General features: G+C 36.0%; 1 long non-coding RNA gene across 3 annotated transcripts; it reads right to left on the bottom strand.

The window, feature by feature from the left end:
• Nucleotides 1-279: 279 nt before the first annotated feature.
• On the bottom strand, nucleotides 280-18,819 carry LOC136832124 (uncharacterized). Of its 3 annotated transcripts, none has more exons than XR_010851075.1 (3): nucleotides 18,712-18,819; nucleotides 15,405-15,552; nucleotides 280-7,434 (listed from the first exon to the last, which is right to left on the bottom strand). It is a non-coding gene; the product is annotated as an uncharacterized lncRNA (long non-coding RNA). The 3 variants fall into 3 exon arrangements; XR_010851073.1 differs by having other exon boundaries at nucleotides 18,706-18,805; XR_010851074.1 differs by having other exon boundaries at nucleotides 18,351-18,771.
• Nucleotides 18,820-19,144: the final 325 nt, after the last annotated feature.

Here is a 19,144-nt window from a genome sequence, read left to right on the forward strand (position 1 = left end):
ATGGTTTCTGCTCTCATTCCACTAGTAAATGGAATAGCTCTTGTATACTGAAAGCGAATATTAGTCCGAATTAACGAGGAATTTAAGGTCGATTTCATACGTTTTAGCCCTTTTGCGAAGGATAAACATCTGCTGATGCTACAAGAGGGATGGGGGCAAGAAGGGGGGGAGGGGCAAATTAAGGAGAACACTCGGGTCTATGAACTCCAGTACGAGACAAAAATATTCCTCGCTTTATATCACTTTGTTAGAACTCAGGATTTCAAAGATAAACATACGTATCAATCGTTTGTTTTATTTCTCAAACTTCGATGATAACAGCATGCTATTAACAATAAATGACATACAAATTTAAATAATCCTCATTTTGCGTGGCTCTACATCAGTGACACGGCCAAAACTCCAGTAGGCCACGTGGAGACACCAGCAGTAAATGCTAACAGTTTTATGATACATTAAAACATTTTACTATTGAAACTATGTTGATTATTGAAAGTTCAACGCTTTCTGTGCAGATCAAAGACGGTTTCAGGTAGTTTGAAGCACCGGTTAATGCACATACAGTAGAAGAATGAAATAAATGCCACATTTATGCACTTAATGCAGCAACCAGCACCAAGATCACACAGCTGAGAGCTTTCCAGACTCCGTGTTGAGAGAATTCTGGTCCAGTGTTGGGAGCTTACCTGGAAGACAACTTGAACAAGCTAGATTAAGTGATCGATATAATAAAAATATTAACTAATGGATACCTTTAGAATGTTTCAAGGAAAAAATACGTTTAGTTAAAAAGCTATACTATTACTCATCTGATGAAATTCAAGTGGAAATTCTAAACTATTCCTGAAACGGCTACTTCATAATTCTAGCATTCAGACAATGAAAGTTATCACCTTTCTTCCCTACCAATGAATTACTCAGACTTCATTCTCATCAAACGCCTCACATGCTCGTTTATTCTTCCTCCACTTATGGCACCTCGATGAAAACTGTGGGTTAACAATTCATACTTAGAATTTTCCCACTCCTCATTTTACACTATACCTAGCTACGCGGCCAATGTGAAATGCAATGTTCCTACCACTCAAAGGAATGCCTTAAATATCTATCCTAGCCGCATATTAAAATATTTCTTGTAAACTTTTGAAACTTAGAATTTTAAGCAGCAAAGCCTTACAACGTATCTCCAGTCTGTTAACAATTATTCCCTTCTAGTTGCACAAACATACTAATCCTAATCCTAATCATAAATTAATGGCACCCAAAAATAGAGCTCAAATAATATAGAGTTTTTCACTTTCCCATTCTAAGACGCATTACAACTGCAAATGACAAAAATATGAACATGGGTTACTTTAAACAAGACTTTTGAAACGTGCGTTTTATTCATGTGTTGAAAGTGTGACTGCATGGAAGTGTCTTAAAATCCACGGGAAACGAAGTTCAAATGAACAAGGTCCTAATATCACTTGGAAGTTTACAACTAGCGCAATTCTATAACTGCAAGGCGCCCTCATTCTGCACAATAGATTTGGAGAGAAAAAAATTGATACTACAGTTATCCAAGATGATTAGTTAGCTAAGACAATAAGAGGAAGAGGGAAAAACTTTTGAATAAACAAAACAAAGGACAATTAAAAAGAAAACATTTACAAAAAGTTAGAAATGAGCGAACAATCAAATCTGTGCTGTGAAGACAGAGCCGTACCACATTATCCCGAGGATAATTTTCTCGAGCAAATGACAATTTTCCCCTATTCTTAGTTTACAGTGTCTAAAATGTTGCAGTCACTAGAATAATGCCTTGTTGAAAGCGCAGTATTTTCTACAAAACGGAATATTCCCAATTAGAAAAGTAATTTTCTAAGGTCAGCGTGATGGCCTAAATCCTGCACCGTTGAAGTCAGCCCTGCTATCTTACCCAGAAAGGTCATTCCAAAGTGTGGGTAGACTAGTCTGCTGCAGCAACTTATTTTTTATCCCCATACAACTAACAACACCGCCAGTAGCGAATGCTTTCGTAACTCCCACCGAAAAGACTAGTCTTATATTATGGGCGCTAAGTATGAGCGATAAATTAGCATTTTCTAGAATGGCTGCACTGTTAAACTACTTGTTTTCACTAGAATTACTCGAAAAAATGGTTTTTACTTTTACTCCTATCTTATCAAACACTTTAAAGCACAGGATCTTGAAAGCTTCTGAACATCTGAAATGAATAAATCGAGAATGTGAAAGCGATGTATTTTCTTTCGGTCATGTAAAAATTATACAATCTTATTAGAAAAACTTCCTAACAAAAGCACGGGTATCAAGTCATAGCAAACAGCCAATATTTTGATTTCCCTTCTGCGGAATGTCAGCGAAGACCCGTCCCCAGATACACGGTTGCTCCCTTGACTTTTTCTCTTCGAGAGCCAGTAAGCAGGACTGGGAAAAGAAACGCACGACAAAAGGCGCATCATGCTAAACAATACGGGGAGTGGGTGAGAGTGTGGGGTTGGATGATAACCCTTTTGCTTAGCCAACAGAACTGTATTGCTAAATTAAATGAAGACAAGACATAGTAAAAATTAAAAGAATAAGTAGCATAATGCAGCTAAATCTAAAACTGAACATAAAATTGATCCACAGCCATGATCACTGGAAGCTCTAAGTCATTAGTTAAGGCCATAAATCCATGATCAGATTAGAATAGAATACAGAATTTAAGCCAAGGCCAAGAACTGGGACCTAAGAGGTCATTTAGCGCTGAAAGGAAAATAGACAGTAGAATGGTTTGAAAGGTGTAATAAGAGGTTAACCTCGCAGTTGCACTATGAAACAACTGTTAGGAGAGAGTGGATAACGAGATGGAAGAAAAGTGAATACGAATGGAGGTACAGTAAAAACAATGAAAGGGATTGCAGCTAGGAGCCGAAGGGACGCTGCAAAGATCCTTAAGTAATGCCTACAGTGGGAAAATTCATTAGAATTCGAAAAGTATAAAGAATGGACGGTGGAGTTACCGCCAGCACCCGAGAATCTTGAGGAGAAGAAGAAACAGAAAGCACAATAGTAGAATAGATAGTAAAAGGGACATAAGTGTGTCAAAACGCAAGGAAGAAATAAAGGAAACTGACAAAAGAAAAACTGCAAAAGTTATTTGCAAGAAAAGACGGGGGCTATGACAATAGAAACGGGAAGATTGAACAGAAGAAAAAACACAAAAGTACGATGAAGAAACAACGCAATTACAAGGAGAGAAATCTTTACGAGTACAAAACCTGGCAGAGAAGTGAACTTCAAAACAGCGAAATGAAACCGCTGCAAAAGTGCAAGAACTGTTCTTAAAAAATCATTCCCCAAAAGAAGCCCAGTAGTTGAATACCGGAAACTCCAAAACAAAAGAAAACCTAGAAAATCTGAAACTTCAAACGAAAAAACTATAAACTGCAGATCAAAGCAAGATTGGAAGCTGCCTGAATAGGATTAAGAGCATATGCCGAAAAAACCGTGTTGGTGGGGGCGGCGGGAGAGAGAGAGAGAGAGAGAGAGAGAGAGAGAGAGAGAGAGAGAGAGAGAGAGAGAGAGAGAGAGAGAGAGAGAGAGGTTAAGTGATGGGCCACAGGAAAAGATTTTAATAAGATCGACATTTTGGAAGGTGATATATTTCTGTATTACTGTTACTTTTTTTTTAATGTAGTCACATACAACTCTCAGTACGTGTGTATTATACTTTGTGTAATTATTTCATGATTTCACAGTTTATAAGCCATGTTAACCATGCATTCAGCAAATCACTATAAATCTAAGTTTTCTACTTTAAACAATGTAAAAGCAGACATACCAATAACTGAAAATTGTTCTATTTCCGGTGCTCGAGACAGGCAGTGAAGGATTTAATGGCATGACAAAAGATTTAAAGATATTTAAGACAGTCAAATATCATGGAAAAATCCCGAATGTGAAAAAAAGGAGGAAGAGGAGCTGAATAGTAAGAAAGAGAAATTGGAGGAGAAACTTTATAAAGAAATCTGATAAACGTAGGCAAGGAATTGGAAAGCAAAATCCCCTAATCAGTAATGAATAACAGGAAGCCTAAGATAAAAAATATCTATTTGAAAACTAAAAAATTTTTTAATACAAAAAAATGTACTATAAGGGAAATTTTGTAGAGTTGTAAAGGATGCATATAATCAATGCAAACTAGAATCTTCCACAAATGCAGCACAAAGTACAAAAGTTAGAACTTATGTTTCAGTAAGTCACTGGAAATCATAAAATGCAGCAATGCATTGTGCCTAGATGTTTCAGTGTGGGTGAACAAAAATATAGCTTATACCGTAAAGTCACACGTTTATAAAAGCTTGTTTAAAGTATTACACAAAGAATCGTGACCATCTGGATATCTACGAAACGAGAGACTCGTTTTCTCATGCTAGAATAACAATCATTTTGCGATTAGACAAATTTACTATTATCAGTTAACATTAGGATCAAATGTTTTGTAAACATAGCAAAATACCTATACAGGTTAGCCTTTCAACTCATGAATGTCATGAATGTTTTGAATATCCAGATAATTTAACAATATGACTTTTGGCATTCATTTGCAAAGCAAGTAAGCAAACTAAAATTCTCGTGTCAGTCGAAAGAAAACAGCTGACAACCAAATTATACAAATATTTTTACGTGATCAAATGCAAGGTCGTCAAGACATTCTAATAACCTTAGATGTCAGGCACAAATTTTCATTTCACCCTTCCCAAGTCCCTCGTTCCATAGACTGATATCTTGAAGATATAAACATCAATACCAAGACAGAGACAACGGAATGTGAACATTCACCTTCAACTTCGTTGAATGTTGGGCGAGAGCACTGTGTTGCTTTGCAAACTTGATGCTCACGAAAGGGTTGGAGTAATTGTAATTTAATTGAAATGTAATTACAGAATTTCGTGTAATTGTAACTAATTGAAAATGGAATTATAGTAATTGTAATTTAATTAATTACAGGGGGATATACTTTGTAATTTAATTGTAATTATAAATTTCAAGTGGTAAGGATCGGGCTCCATTAGGAGTGATGGGTTGCTTGTAAGACTTAAATTTGCCGCTTCTCCGCCACTGGAAAACATTACAGTGCGCTAAAGAAATGAAAACATTTCTTTTCTGCTACTGCTGGTAAATGAACATTACAATACAAAATAAGTGTCTCTTATCCAAAACATTGTTTTTTTTTTGCGAAAACTACTACCGTATTATCTCCTTTTTGAAACTTAACTTTTCCACTTTGAAACCAGGACATAGTTTTACCTGAACTACTCGCTTTAAGTATCGTTCTCATTACCTATACTGAATCTCTCAATCCATTTAAACACCTAAATCTCCCTTCGTTCCACGTCTCTCAAGAGAATGCAAATGGACGAAGCCTTTCGCCGTATGGTTACAATTTCAACTCATGAATCCTCTTGTCATCCTTCTCTGTGCTGATTCAAGTGAAAATATCTCCATCCTATAGCAAGGTAACCAGAACTCAAGGTCATAGTCCAAGTGTTTCCTAACTACTGCTAATAAATACTCTTAATATGACCTCTGCTCTTCTATCACTTACACTTCTAGAAATAAATTGTGTAACCCTATTAGCTCGATTTGCTCCCCTCAATACATTGTTTCCTGTGTCAAATATTAGCGTTTACTCTCGCACCGAAATAAATTGTAATTGTAACTAATTGTTAATTGGATTTGTTGTTAATTGTAATATAATTGCTATTTCCAAATGTAATTGTAATTTACATTTTTTGAGAGTAAATGTAACTAATTAATTTCTTCAAGTGTAATTACTCCAACCCAGCTCACGATGATTAACAAGTTGTTCTTACCCTTGTTCTTAGGGAGTTATCAAAGTGGCCATCATGAAAATGGCTGAAAATGTAAGGGATTCTGTTGCTATTGCAAAGTAATGCACTGAGACCACAGTGCAGGAGGGAAGGAAACTGTCCAGCACACAAATATTACTAAAAAGTAAAAAAATCATAGGTGTAATATCTACAGTCCAGACGAACTGTAGCGCCTAACCATAAAGCGAGGTGGTGAAAGTATCATCAAACAACAATGTAACCATGAGGAATCTGAGCTACGAGTAGTGACAGACCTATTCTTGGAACGCTTACTAATTTAAGAGATTTCAAGGGTCAAGCTAAATCAGGCTTTAGGGTATGAAGATGAACCAATTTTGTTTGAGATTCCCTGATCTGGTAATTTGATAAAATGTATAATACTATACTATTTGAGAGACTTCGCAAAATTCAAATAAATTACTGTAGACTACACTGACAAAGAAGAAGCCTACCAGTGGCAATGTGTGTATCTCAAAAGTTGCCAAATTCCACAGAAAAACCATTGCAATGTCCTGATGCTAAAAATGAAATATTTAATGAAAACTACATTCAAGAATTACAATATTACCTCTCCTGGGGAAAAAATTCTTAAATCTGCTTATGTCAAATTCGAAAGCATTGAATTTCAAGTGTTTTCTGCATATAGTCTGAGAAAAAACCAGGAAACTGGTGCTTTAATTTTATCAATGCTGGATATTCCAAGATCAGCCAGTACTTTGTATCATACAACAATATTTCAGGCCTTCTAAAATCAATTACCTCGCAAAGTATTTTGTTAATCTTCATACAAAAATAATATACAATTCTGCTTAACTTATCTTGAATAGCCAATAACTTACACGGTATCAAAGTAATTTTCAGAAAAAAACTGAAAATAATAAATTAGAAAAAAATTTAATTGGAAATCGTAAAATGATTAAAAAAATGTATATCAAAATTAAAAAAACATAAAAGAATGCATGATATTCAAGTTATCCCTCCTAATATGATTTACTGATTGTGAACTGCACAATATACCCTATAAAATTTATGAAACTGAATATTTCTCAAAGTTGTCACATCAGATTATGGAACATGAATTAAAATCAATAACATTTAAACAATTAAGAGAAGCAATCAATTTTGACAAACTTTAGCACTATGTATTAAGTCTAACTTACACCAAATGAAGCACTAACTAGATATTTACTTCAGATGTGTCATATAATTCAATTCCAATTGATTAACCAGAGGAAAATCCCTCTATGCAAGGTTGTAAACCTAATTTTCAATTATTAAACATGACCTCTTTGAAAATTATGATGTCTGGTAACTGCTATAAACATTGCTATAGAAATAAATTTTATTCCAATCGGTAAAAAAAAACGAAATAGCTATATTTGAACAAAGCTTCTAATTGCTCATGTGAGAATGCAAGTCACTGTAGGATTTTGAAGAGATGCTTGAACTATTGGTGCACACAGTTGTCTTTTAGCTGCTCTTCTACTTTTGTTATACATCTTCATGGTGCCAATTGAAGCTTAAACCGCAGAGGCTAAGACGATGCCATTGTCTGTAAAGGTAAGAATTCCAATAATTACAGTTTTAGATAGTGCTAATTTTACAATGAAAATTTAAATATTAAGAAACATCTCACTTTATTAGGTTTTTTTTATCTATAAAACATTACCCGGACTCTAAATTTGTCTCGGGAGATAGGTTTGTGTTCTAGTGAAGAGCAAGATATTTCCTTTCATTAACAGATTACTTTACATCACGACAATTTTAGGCAAATTTATATATAAGCCCACAAAATATTTCACTACATACTAAAATTTATATACATATCAGATTTCTGTAATCAATTATCCTAAAATTTACGAAGACTTTCTGCAAACCCCCTAAAAGCTAAAAAGCCAGTTAAAATCTCTACTGGCCATCACGAATTCCCACAGATGTGGAGTCTACCAGATACCCATTATCCAAGGGGTGCCTGTTCTTTTCCAGGCATGGATATAAAATAGCCTGTGGAGTACCAAGTCATTGGGACCCTATAACAAAGCATAATTATAGAATACCAATGTTGAATAAACATACATCCTTTAACAGCACTCCCTCATATCTAGTCAAATTAAATAGCACGAAACTGCATTATCCTCAGAAATCCTAGGTCAATGGTGGGTTCTCAGATTAGTGTTCTTAAGATCAAGTCTAGTGATGGAGTAAAAATTGTTTCATACTAAAAACTTACTTTAACAGTTTACTAAATCTCAGAAGACAAAGTACATTTAAAAGTAGGACAGCCGTCCAGCCAAGGAATTTAACTATGTACTAAAATAGTTAATTGCAATTCATAAGCCTACTAAGGTACAATATTACGCTAAATTTCCACTTGAAATTATCCTTTGAAACATATCTACGTTTTTGGAAGTGGCATAAGAATGTAAAATCCTAATTGTGTTGATATAAAATTGCTCAAACTTAATTTTTCATGGTCCTAACCATTACAACCAACATTCACTCCAATTTAAATTTCTGACTATGGCAAACCGTTTCAGGCTTCAAAATAAAGAATTCTGTGATATAACATGAAATGGTTTCAGTAGGCCATTGCCACATGATCTCCGAACTTGTGTCATGTTCAACTGTTTTCAAAGCCCTCTTATATAAAAGAGATTCTCGATTCCTTAGATATTAACTAAAACCACCTCCTTACTAATCTAAAGTACAGTACTATGGAATAATACCCATTGCAAGTGTACAGTTTATTTACTTAAAAAACTTCTAGTGCCTTGTGGTTTCTCAATTTGATGTCAGCATCCTAAGATTAATTTAGAATCCACAATATCACCAAAGTATATCCTTGAAAACGAGGCTGGATTTATTTATATACAAGAAAATATCAAATACTGGGTCAAGATGAGGATATGGCAAAATTTTGTATATAGTCTTGAGTGGCATTTTCGTCAAAAACCTGCATACAGTATCAATGGTGAAAAGTGCTATTCATGGGTTTTGTTTATGCATACAGAGGGGCCTACTTCAATTCTCGAGTGTATCAAGTCTAATGGTAGATCTTGTAACTCAAGATACCTTATATACTGCTTATACAAAGAACTGTATTAGGCTAGGCTTGGCAATTGAAGTACAGTTAAGTATTTCCATAAATTTATACTTTAGTTTTGTAGTTAAAACACAAAATAATAATAATAATATAATAATAATAATGAATAAAGCTACCAGACGGGAATAGCATCAAACACATAGATGAGACAGGATACAAATACCTGGGAATAATGGAAGGAGAGGATATAAAACGCCAAGAGATGAAGGACACATCAGGAAAGAATATATGCTGAGATTTAAGGCGATACTCAAGTCAAAACTCAACACCGGAAACATGACGAAAGCCATAAACACATGGGCAGTACCAGTAATCAGATACAGCGCAGTAGTGGAGTGGACAAAGGCTGAACTCCGCAGCATAGACCAGAAAACTAGAAAACACATGACAATACACAAAGCACTACACCCAAGAGCAAATACAGACTATACGTAACACGAAAGGAAGTGGTGAGAGGGCTACTAAGCATAGAGGACTGCGTCAACATCGAGAGCAGAGCACTGGGGTAATATCTGAAAATCAGTGATGACGAGTGGCTGAGGAGTCCATGGGAAGGACTGATAAAAGTAGACGAAGACCTAGAAATATACAGAGACAGAAGAATGAAAAAACAGAACAGAGGAATGGCACTGCAAACCAATGCACGGACAGTACATGAGACAAAAGAACTGGCCAGTGATGAAACATGGCAATGGCTACAGAGGTGAGAACTCAAGAAGGAAGCAGAAGGAATGCTAACAGCGGCACAAGATTAGGCCCTAAGAACCAGAAATGTCCAAAGAACAATAGATGGAAATAATATCTCACCCATATGCAGGAAGTGCAATATGAAAGACGAGACCATTAACCACATAGCAAGCGAATGTCCGGCGCTTGCACAGAACCAGTACAAAAAGAGGCATGATTCAGTAGCAAAAGCCCTCCGCTGGAGCCTGTGCAAGGAACATCAGCTAGCTTGCAGTAATAAGTGGCATGAACACCAACCTGAGGGAGTGATAGAAAATGATCAGGCAAAGATCCCCTGGGACTACGGTATCAGAACAGATAGGGTGATACGTGCCAATAGACAAGACTGATAAAATCGAGAAGTATCACTCATTGATGTCGTAATACCATGGGAACCAGAGTAGATGAGAAGGAAAGGCAATTGATAAGTATCAAGACCTGAAAATCGAAATGAGAAGGATATGGAATATGCCAGTGGAAATTGTACCCATCATCATAGGAACACTAGGCACGATCCCAAATCCCTGAAAAGGAATCTGGAAAAACTAGATGCCGAAGTAGCTCCAGGACTCATGCAGAAAAGTGTGCTACTAGCAACAGTGCTTAGTGAGAAAAGTGATGGACTCCTAAGAAGGCAGGATGCAACCCGGAACCCAACACTATAAAAACCACCCAATCGAATAGCATGACTGTGACAACCTCCCCCCCCAAAAAAAAATACTAATTATTATTACTATGAACCTTATCCAAATGGAACAAGCCTACAGGGGCCGTTAACTTGAAATTCGAGCTTCCAAGGAATGTGGTGCTCATTAGGAAGTAAGTGGTGGTAAGGGGAAATATACAGTAGAAAAAAGAGATCTCGCTTATTAAAAACGGAAAAATAAATTAGTTAAAAATGTACTAAAATGCGAGGAGAATAGTATTAGGTTAGTAATGCTTTGTACCTTCACTTGAACTTCTGAAGTTCCAAATGCATGACATCCTCAGGGAGACTGTTCCACAGTCCAACGGTATGAGGAATAAAGGACCTCTGGAACTGGGAAGTCTACAACGAAGCACATTTACTGCATATTGGTGCTGCTGTTCAGCAAATGTGGTTGCTCTCGGCAGGAAAAGGGGATCAGGGATCAATTGAGAAATGTGAATGATCTTTATTATAATACAACTTATGAAAAATTGACAAAGAAGAGACCATCCATCAATGGTCCGGGTCATAACTGCTAATGTTAGCAAAAACCTACCACCACGAACCATTCTATCTAAGAGATAAATCTCTGGCAGAAGCAGGCACCCACACCGGAGAACATCATTCTAGTAAAGGGATGACAAATGACCTCAAACAAGATACATTGATTTTATCACTGTCATAAACATAGGAGGCCTTTCAAACAATACCTAACTTTCGTGCAGCATTTGCTGACACTTTCATTAAATGTTTCTCAAAATAAGATGCGAGTCAAAAGTTACACCTACAACAGTTAAAGCTTCAGACTCATTTGGCAGACTCCCATTGACTTGAAGGAACTGAGGATAAGGTGGAAAATCTTTACAAGATCTGCTAATCAACAGTGTTTTCATTTTACTGGAGTTCAGCCTCATACCCCACCAACTACACCATTCACTGATCCAGCCCATGTCCTGACTGAGACTAAGGGCAGCTTCATTTCTCAAAAGTGGAGACTTTATGATACCCACAAGCGTAGCATCATCGGCATACTAAACGATCTTGTTTTCCAGGTCAACTTGTATACACCAAAAATAAGTGGGCCAAGAACACTGCCCTGTGGAACTCCAGACACAATAGGTCTTGGTTCCTAAAGATCCCATCAACAGCAACTTATTGCTGCCTTAACCTGTATGGAAATCTTAAAGTAAACCTAAAACAAATCCACCAACTCTAAGATTCTGAAGTTTACAAATAGATGCCTTGTGATTTACTAAATTGAAGCAGCACTAAAATACATATACATTGTAGAACTTACTGAAAATCTTAAAACAAAGGATTTCATGGCAACTACACTAATTTTTTTAAATACTCTACACTCAAAACCCTTATCAAGGTTCACTTGCAAATGGCAAGTCAAATTAAAAGAGCATCGCAGGTACCTAACTGCTTCCGAAATGCATATTGACTATCTGCTAACAATCCCTTAGATTTCATATTATTACTGTATATAGTTTAAAAATAAATTTTCTGAAACTTAGGAGAGCACAGGGAGAGTAGAAATTGGCCTGCAGTTACTACAGTCTGCAGATATGCCATTCTTTGGAACAGGCATTGTATTGCTAAGCTTGCGCTCATCCACAAAGATACCATGTTGACAGAAAAATCTATAGTATCTACTAATCATGCAAAACAACACACCAGAAACTTTTTTGAAAAAAGGGAAGAAAGCATCAGGATCTTCTCCCCACCTCCAGCTAATCAGGATTATCCAGAGTTTTCTTAACATCCCTAGTGAAATACAAATCTTGAAAGAAAAGGTTTGAAGTATCAGGGCAAGGGATATTCTCAGCTGATTGCTTAGCTTCAAAAGCTTGATGAAGCTGTTCAGACTTTTTTCTTAGGGCCAGCAACCAATCTACCATCAGCTGTTAGTATTGGAGGGATGGAGGATGAGCCTGACTCAAAGACAGATGATGCCAATTTGGTCCACCATAGTTTCCTCCAAAGAATTTTTGTAATTTCTCTCAGCTGTATGATAAATTCCCTTTGCAGCATGGCAGGCCAAAAATGGTGTAGTATTCATGTCAATGATTTCATCTCCATGTATTGAATTTTGTCCGTTTTTCAAGGTAGGCTCTTCTACAAGAATCATCAAACCATGGTTGGTCATCTATCCTGAATTTAATGACCTGTCTAGGGACATACCTTACTAAAATAGCCATCAGCATTTCATTTAGCTGCTTCTTTGGATCTGGATCTGATGTATCTGAAATATTAAGTGTCTGACAATGCTTCAATAATGTGATACCAACTGTCTCTAGATTTCAGCCAAACCGTTTTTCCAATGGTGGCATTAGGAATACATCTATCTCAATGGCACAGTGTTCAGAAGTGCCTATATACTAACAGACCTTGGACTTCACAATGGCTGGAACATCTGTAAATATGAGGTCTAATCTATTACCAGAAATGTGCTTGGGTTCCTTAGTTAGCTGGACAAAATTGAAGGATACTCAGAACTCAAGAGCAGACTGGTCATGTTGATCTGTGGAATTTGAATTAAACCACTCACTGTGCTTTGCATTGCATTCACCACAAATAACGAATGAAGCTTTTGAATCCTGTGGCTGAACCATACTAATCCTCTCCAAGAGACAATCGTTTATAGAATCATCAATATTTGGATTGCGGTAAACAGCAAATACACATACATTGTAGGACTGAAAATATTAAAACAAAGGATTTCATGGCAAATACACTCATTTTTTCCGACGATATATAGTGTAGTTCGGGTATTATTTTACTTATGGACATTAATTGCTTTCAACATAAAATATAGGTTTTTCTGTTGTATTATGATGTGATTTGAATGATTTTGAGGTTTATTTCCATCGCAAATGAATACTTATCCTTCCACCACCCCTCCCCCTATAGATAACAATTTGGGGGACTCTCCTTGGGAAGCGGGGTTTTGGGTGGGGGAGACAAAGTAGGTAAAAACAGGGCAAAATGGAGGAAAAAACCTAAATATAAGACTCAAACATATAAAAATGGACCGGTATACAGCTATACACTGAATTCGAAATACATAAAAACACTTGAAATGGGAAAACCCGAGCCAAGAATTTTACATGAGAAAATGGCATACAAATGCACTATATGACCAGTTATTGCACGTCACAGTGTAGTTGTGCACTAACCTAACCTTAATTTTCTGACCTAACCTGTCACTGAATATATCTGCACCTGGATGAGCATGTTCGGGATATGCACCACCATGATATTTGCCTATTACCCAAAAATAATCGAGCTCACAAGTCACACAACTGAATTTCACTATCCATACCTTTAAACTGATGGCGGAAAAGAAAATCCTTGGTCTGTTGGAACCGTATTGTTTTCTGATTGGTTAACAATGAAAACGTCATAAATTGACAGCCAGTTACATAAAGTGTGACAATTGACGTCATCATCTCTTTAACGAGGACCAACCAAACCATAGCATTTTGGAGAGAATCAGGTATGTTTGCAGATGGCAGTTGTAGATTGGCTAATTGTCGAAACAGTGGCCTGAAGCACCTGTCTTCGAATGGCAAAACATCAAAAGTATTACGCAATTCCAAAAACGTTTGTTATTGGCTGAAATCAATAAGAGTTCAGCGACAAGAGATGAAACAGGTGATTTGAGTGGTTGTCGATAACAAATAAACAAATGAACAAACTCAGGATACTGATGATTGGTGTAGAAGGCAAATATTAAGACGTCATAAAATTACTTCCAATAACAGAAGTTGAAAGGTGGAGCCAACAACCAAAACAGATGGGTTCTATGCGTACGCATTGAGAAGATAAATTTACCACCTACTAGAATGAGATTTACGAAGCTTCTACCTAGTAGAATGAGATTTACAGAGCTGCCCGTGCCCATGAAAAGAATAACATTGGACTTCAACTTTTTCAGGTGAACTCGCTAACGTTTTTCTTGATTTTTATAAGAACTAGGCATTTGCGACAGATAATATTATACAGAAATACTACAAAACACTTCCTTAACATAGTGAACCAAGTTAAAATACGCTACATTATTAATGTCCATAAATAAAATAATACCGTAGTTCGTCCGGAGTGTACACAGCCATACCTTAGGTATGCGGGATGTTACGACGATAAATAAAATCTGGGGCATCAAAACCTTGTTACTATTTACAAGTGTCCCAGATAAAACCATCAAAATCACATTTACATGCACAACTCTGGAGATCAAATATTTGCGTAAAGTACTTCGCAAATTTTCTTACAGTAATGAGTAACAGGACCAGGGTTTAGCTCAATGTCTCCCAAAAGATTTAAGATTAGCAACAAAAATAAGAGCAAAGGTAATAAATACTCATGATAGCAACATAAAAATCAACAGAACAAACAATAATAATGTAATCAACGACGAGTATTTACATTTATAAAAACACTGAAAGTATAGATAAACCTAACTATATATTTAAAAAATGCTGGAAGCAACTGGTCGATAAGGTGGAGCCGGCACACCTTACATGGCATATAAGGAAAGTTGCTTTGCTAATTAAGGTATCACGGCTAAAATTTTATTCGAAGCACTGGACAAAATTTAGTGCAAAACTGATAAAAGTTATTTGAACACAGAGGCTAATTTATACCTTTTCTTGATCACTCAAGCTTGTATTCATACAAAGTCTAGAATTAGGGCCTTTCTATTTACCGGGAGATTTAACACCAATACTCTTGAATAAAATAAAAATTGTCTTAAATAATTTAATGCAATCTTCTGCAATTGTAATGTTGACTAGTTTAACTGCAATAATTCTTTACAAGCACCACCATTTGTTTAATAAACTTTTCACTTGCAAAAATATTTAACCTTGCAGGTCATTTATACTGAGTAAAATCATCAACTTCATTCAGTGCTTTCAACTCATTATAAGGCTTACAAATAACCTATAACTTCCAAACATTAACTACTACCGACCATGATATATGTGTTGAACCTTACCATGTTGAAGACTTTGTTGAAGTCCTTTAGCTTCCCTTATTTTCAAATAATAGTGACCAGCCATAGATGATACTTCACATGAGGTCGCATGTTTTTTGGGACTCCATTTCAAAGAGGGTAGTAATCTGCTGACAGCAAGGTAGGTTGCCTGGAGAGGAAATTCAATAACTGAAATTGTCAGCAGCACCACTGTTATTGTAAATTTTTTCATGTTTAAGATTCAGATGTTTTGTCCTACAATCAAATAATTCTCTGTTGGAGAACTTTTATCTTTTTTTTTTTCACTTCATAAGAAATTTTTTTTTTTTAGAATTCGGGATTACAGATCTCACTGGAACCTAGTTTTGTGTACTCTGGCCTTTACCTTTGTACTACTGTTAATAGGAATATTCTAATAACCTACGAATGGCAGGGGGCAATTTATTCAATTTACACGAAAAACCACACAAGTCCAGTAACTTTAAACTTATACTAACAGATATTGCTTATAATTTACACCCACTACTTAGTCATATTTGCACTATCAATACGACTCTTACTTCAAGTTTGGTGCACACTATATTATGGATGCCTGCTAAGTTTCTAATTTAGCTTTATTGAAGACAACGTTTTACACAATACCAAGCTTATATAAAAATGGAATATCATGGTGATGCAGCATGTTTCTTTTCAACTGTGGATAAAAATGCCAAATGACTGAGCCTTAGGAGTCATTGGAAAACAAAGTATATAGAACTTTAGGCTTATTGCTTGAAATGGATAAAACATCTACTCTCGAGTATTATGATCAACACTTAAACCTTGCACAATGCATTACTTATCCTAAGGTAACCACCTGGCTACTGAGTTACACTGTTGAAAACTTTAAATATGCAAACCTCTACTACCATAACTTTCATAAGTACATTTTACAAGAACCTCGTGCTACTGGAGAACCACGGCATTCTACCTCCCAAAAAGTATGTCTAATGTATGGAGATTACAGGCTGGACTAGGTGCGTGAAACCACACAAATAACACGCTTTGCTCTTGATTAGGTTAGGTTGGAATACAACTGAAATCTTTTAAGTATTACTGGCTTAATTTTTCTGCCACGGTTCAGATGGACTCCCGGGTAGGCACGATACTACACCCAATATTAGATTAGGATGAAGCCTGCAATTTCCATGGCATTACCTGTTTTTAATCTTTTTTCCTGTGATGCTCTTCATTACACAATCACTTCTGTTGTTTCTATTGCTTCGAAAAATAATTTAACATTGCCTTAGGTGCCGTTAAAAATTTCCCGATCACAAAATGCCTTGTTTCCCAAAAAAGGTGACCCAATAAATTACAGATAACAGGGGTGAAAGAACCTAAAAACCAACTATCCTAACAGTATTAAAGAAATACATCAAACTGGAATAACGGTCTAAAATTATAATAGCTCATTAGTGAGAATTTAATGTGTCATCAATTACCCAAGAACCTCTGTGACCTCGGAAACAATTGGCCTTTTAAAAGTAATAATGCTGAGTTTACTATAACTCATCAGTTTTTTTTTTACTTGTGTTTCACTTATGGTTTTTCCCTGACTTGCAACCCTTCAGTTAAGTTAAATGTGATTAGCCATTAGTTTTAGTAAACTTTAAATCTCCAAGGTTTACTGGCGAAGTAAACGAAAACTTCAGTCAAGATTATTATTGAAAGACACTGTACATTAATACACCCTTTTAAATACCATCATGTTCTACTTCACACACCGTTTCAGATGATGGATCATATTCAGTTACCAATTCTATTTCGAAAGAATACCGAAATGTATCAAGCACCCAAATAAAATTTCAGACCGTATTTCATCGCTTTCGTTAACAGTAAAAATGTCATCTGATTATGCTGATATAAATATAAAAACTATATCCGATTCTTTCCTAATTAAAAAGTGTACAAGTAGTATCTAAAATCGACATCACAAAAGGGAAAACTCAGTTTCATTACTTTTTCAATAAGTCAAAACACGGTCCTAATTGTCCTAGGCTCTTAATATTAAAAGACCATTTCATTCCTAAATACAGAAAGTTAAGTATACCTTAGTTTAACCAGACCACTGAGCTGATCAACAGCTCTCCTAGGGATGGCCCGAAGGATTAGATTTATTGTACGTGGCTATGAACCAATTGGTTACGTAGCAACGGGACCTACAGCTTATTGTGGAATCCGAACTACATTATAGCGAGAAATGAATTTCTATCACCAAAAATAAATTCCCCTAATTCTTCATTGGCCGGTCGGAGAATCGAACGCGGGACCAGCAGAGTGCTAGCAGAGAACGGTGCCCACCCGTCAAATGAGGAACTCCCTAAATACAGAATATTGCGGAATCATTTCATACCTGTCTTACATAGGTTAAAAAAAAAATTGAAAGCGAAATTGCAATTATCAAAGCTTAATTTCTAAACTGCTCGAGCGAGTGACTGGAGCCAGAACCTACGTAAATACAATTAAGATATCAAAACCATTAATGGCTGTATCAGATTTCCCAGTGTTTTATTTCACTGAAATGGACTTGATATTATTGCCCCTCCGCTGAACCGATCGTAACCCCAGGCCCTTTCAAGAAAAAAAAAAAGCTGTAGATCCAAGTTACATTATAGAAAAGTGAAAAAAGGTGTAGATCCAAGTTACATTATAGAAAAGTGAAAAAAGGTGTAGATCCAAGTTACATTTCAGAAGAATGAGGATAATGAAACTGATAAATACGACCCGACTGATGTGATTTGGGGACGGAGGAAAGAACTGCTAACAACGGTCGATACGTTTAAACAGCTATTAAACACAAATGGGTCAATGAAACCGGATTTGAAGTTTCCCCTGAAGAATTCCTCATAGTAATGCCCTTTGAACGGATGTACTACATAAACACTCACCCTGGTATCAAAACCTTGGAAGCTGATTAAAACTTCGTACCTTTCAAGTGATCCAAGCATGCTTATCACGCTATGCCTCATTTCAGTATCACTTCAGAATGAATTAACTTTTCAGCACAGATTTCTCCATAGACAAATTGGTCAACTTAAAAAGTTAGCTATTTTTCACATTATTTACGGATAACAAAACGTAAGTGCAGTGCAAAACATTCAAACACCATGAAAAAATAGTTTTTAAAGTTTATAAAACAGCTTCATGAGCAACTTTTCTTCATACAGAACAAGTTCGGCCAACGCCCACCTTCTCAGCAAACAACAAACATTCCCCATATATATCAAACAAATAACCCAGCTAAAGAATGAAGCACCACCGTGCAGATGGGCAAATACTCAACACTTGCAACTAGGGAACCGAGGAACCGCCTTAAAAGGCTTTCAACCGACCAAAAGCAGACAACCCTTTATTTTTGGGCGAAGAAAAAGAACGTCTTCCGACTGGCTGACTAACGAGGACCCTTGAGAAATGCAGTTTCATTTTCAGTCAACGTCGCCTCAGAACAAACAGTGACATCTGGTGGCAAGTAATTAATTACGAAGAAATAAAGAAAATCAAGAAATGTAGAAATAGAGATACGTAATTTATATAAAAAATAATCATTTCGTTGTCTTTAATATTCTAAAAAGATGGTAATTGAAATCTTATTTAATTAGGATACTGAAGATCGCTTACTTTTATAAATTCAATTAATACTTTGAAATGTTTTTCCTAAAAAAAATTACTGACGGAAATATACGTGTCGAGCCATTTTTTTCACCACTGATTTCCGATACCTT

Source organism: Macrobrachium rosenbergii, chromosome 49 (assembly GCF_040412425.1).
Source record: "Macrobrachium rosenbergii isolate ZJJX-2024 chromosome 49, ASM4041242v1, whole genome shotgun sequence".
Lineage (NCBI taxonomy): Eukaryota > Metazoa > Arthropoda > Malacostraca > Decapoda > Palaemonidae > Macrobrachium > Macrobrachium rosenbergii.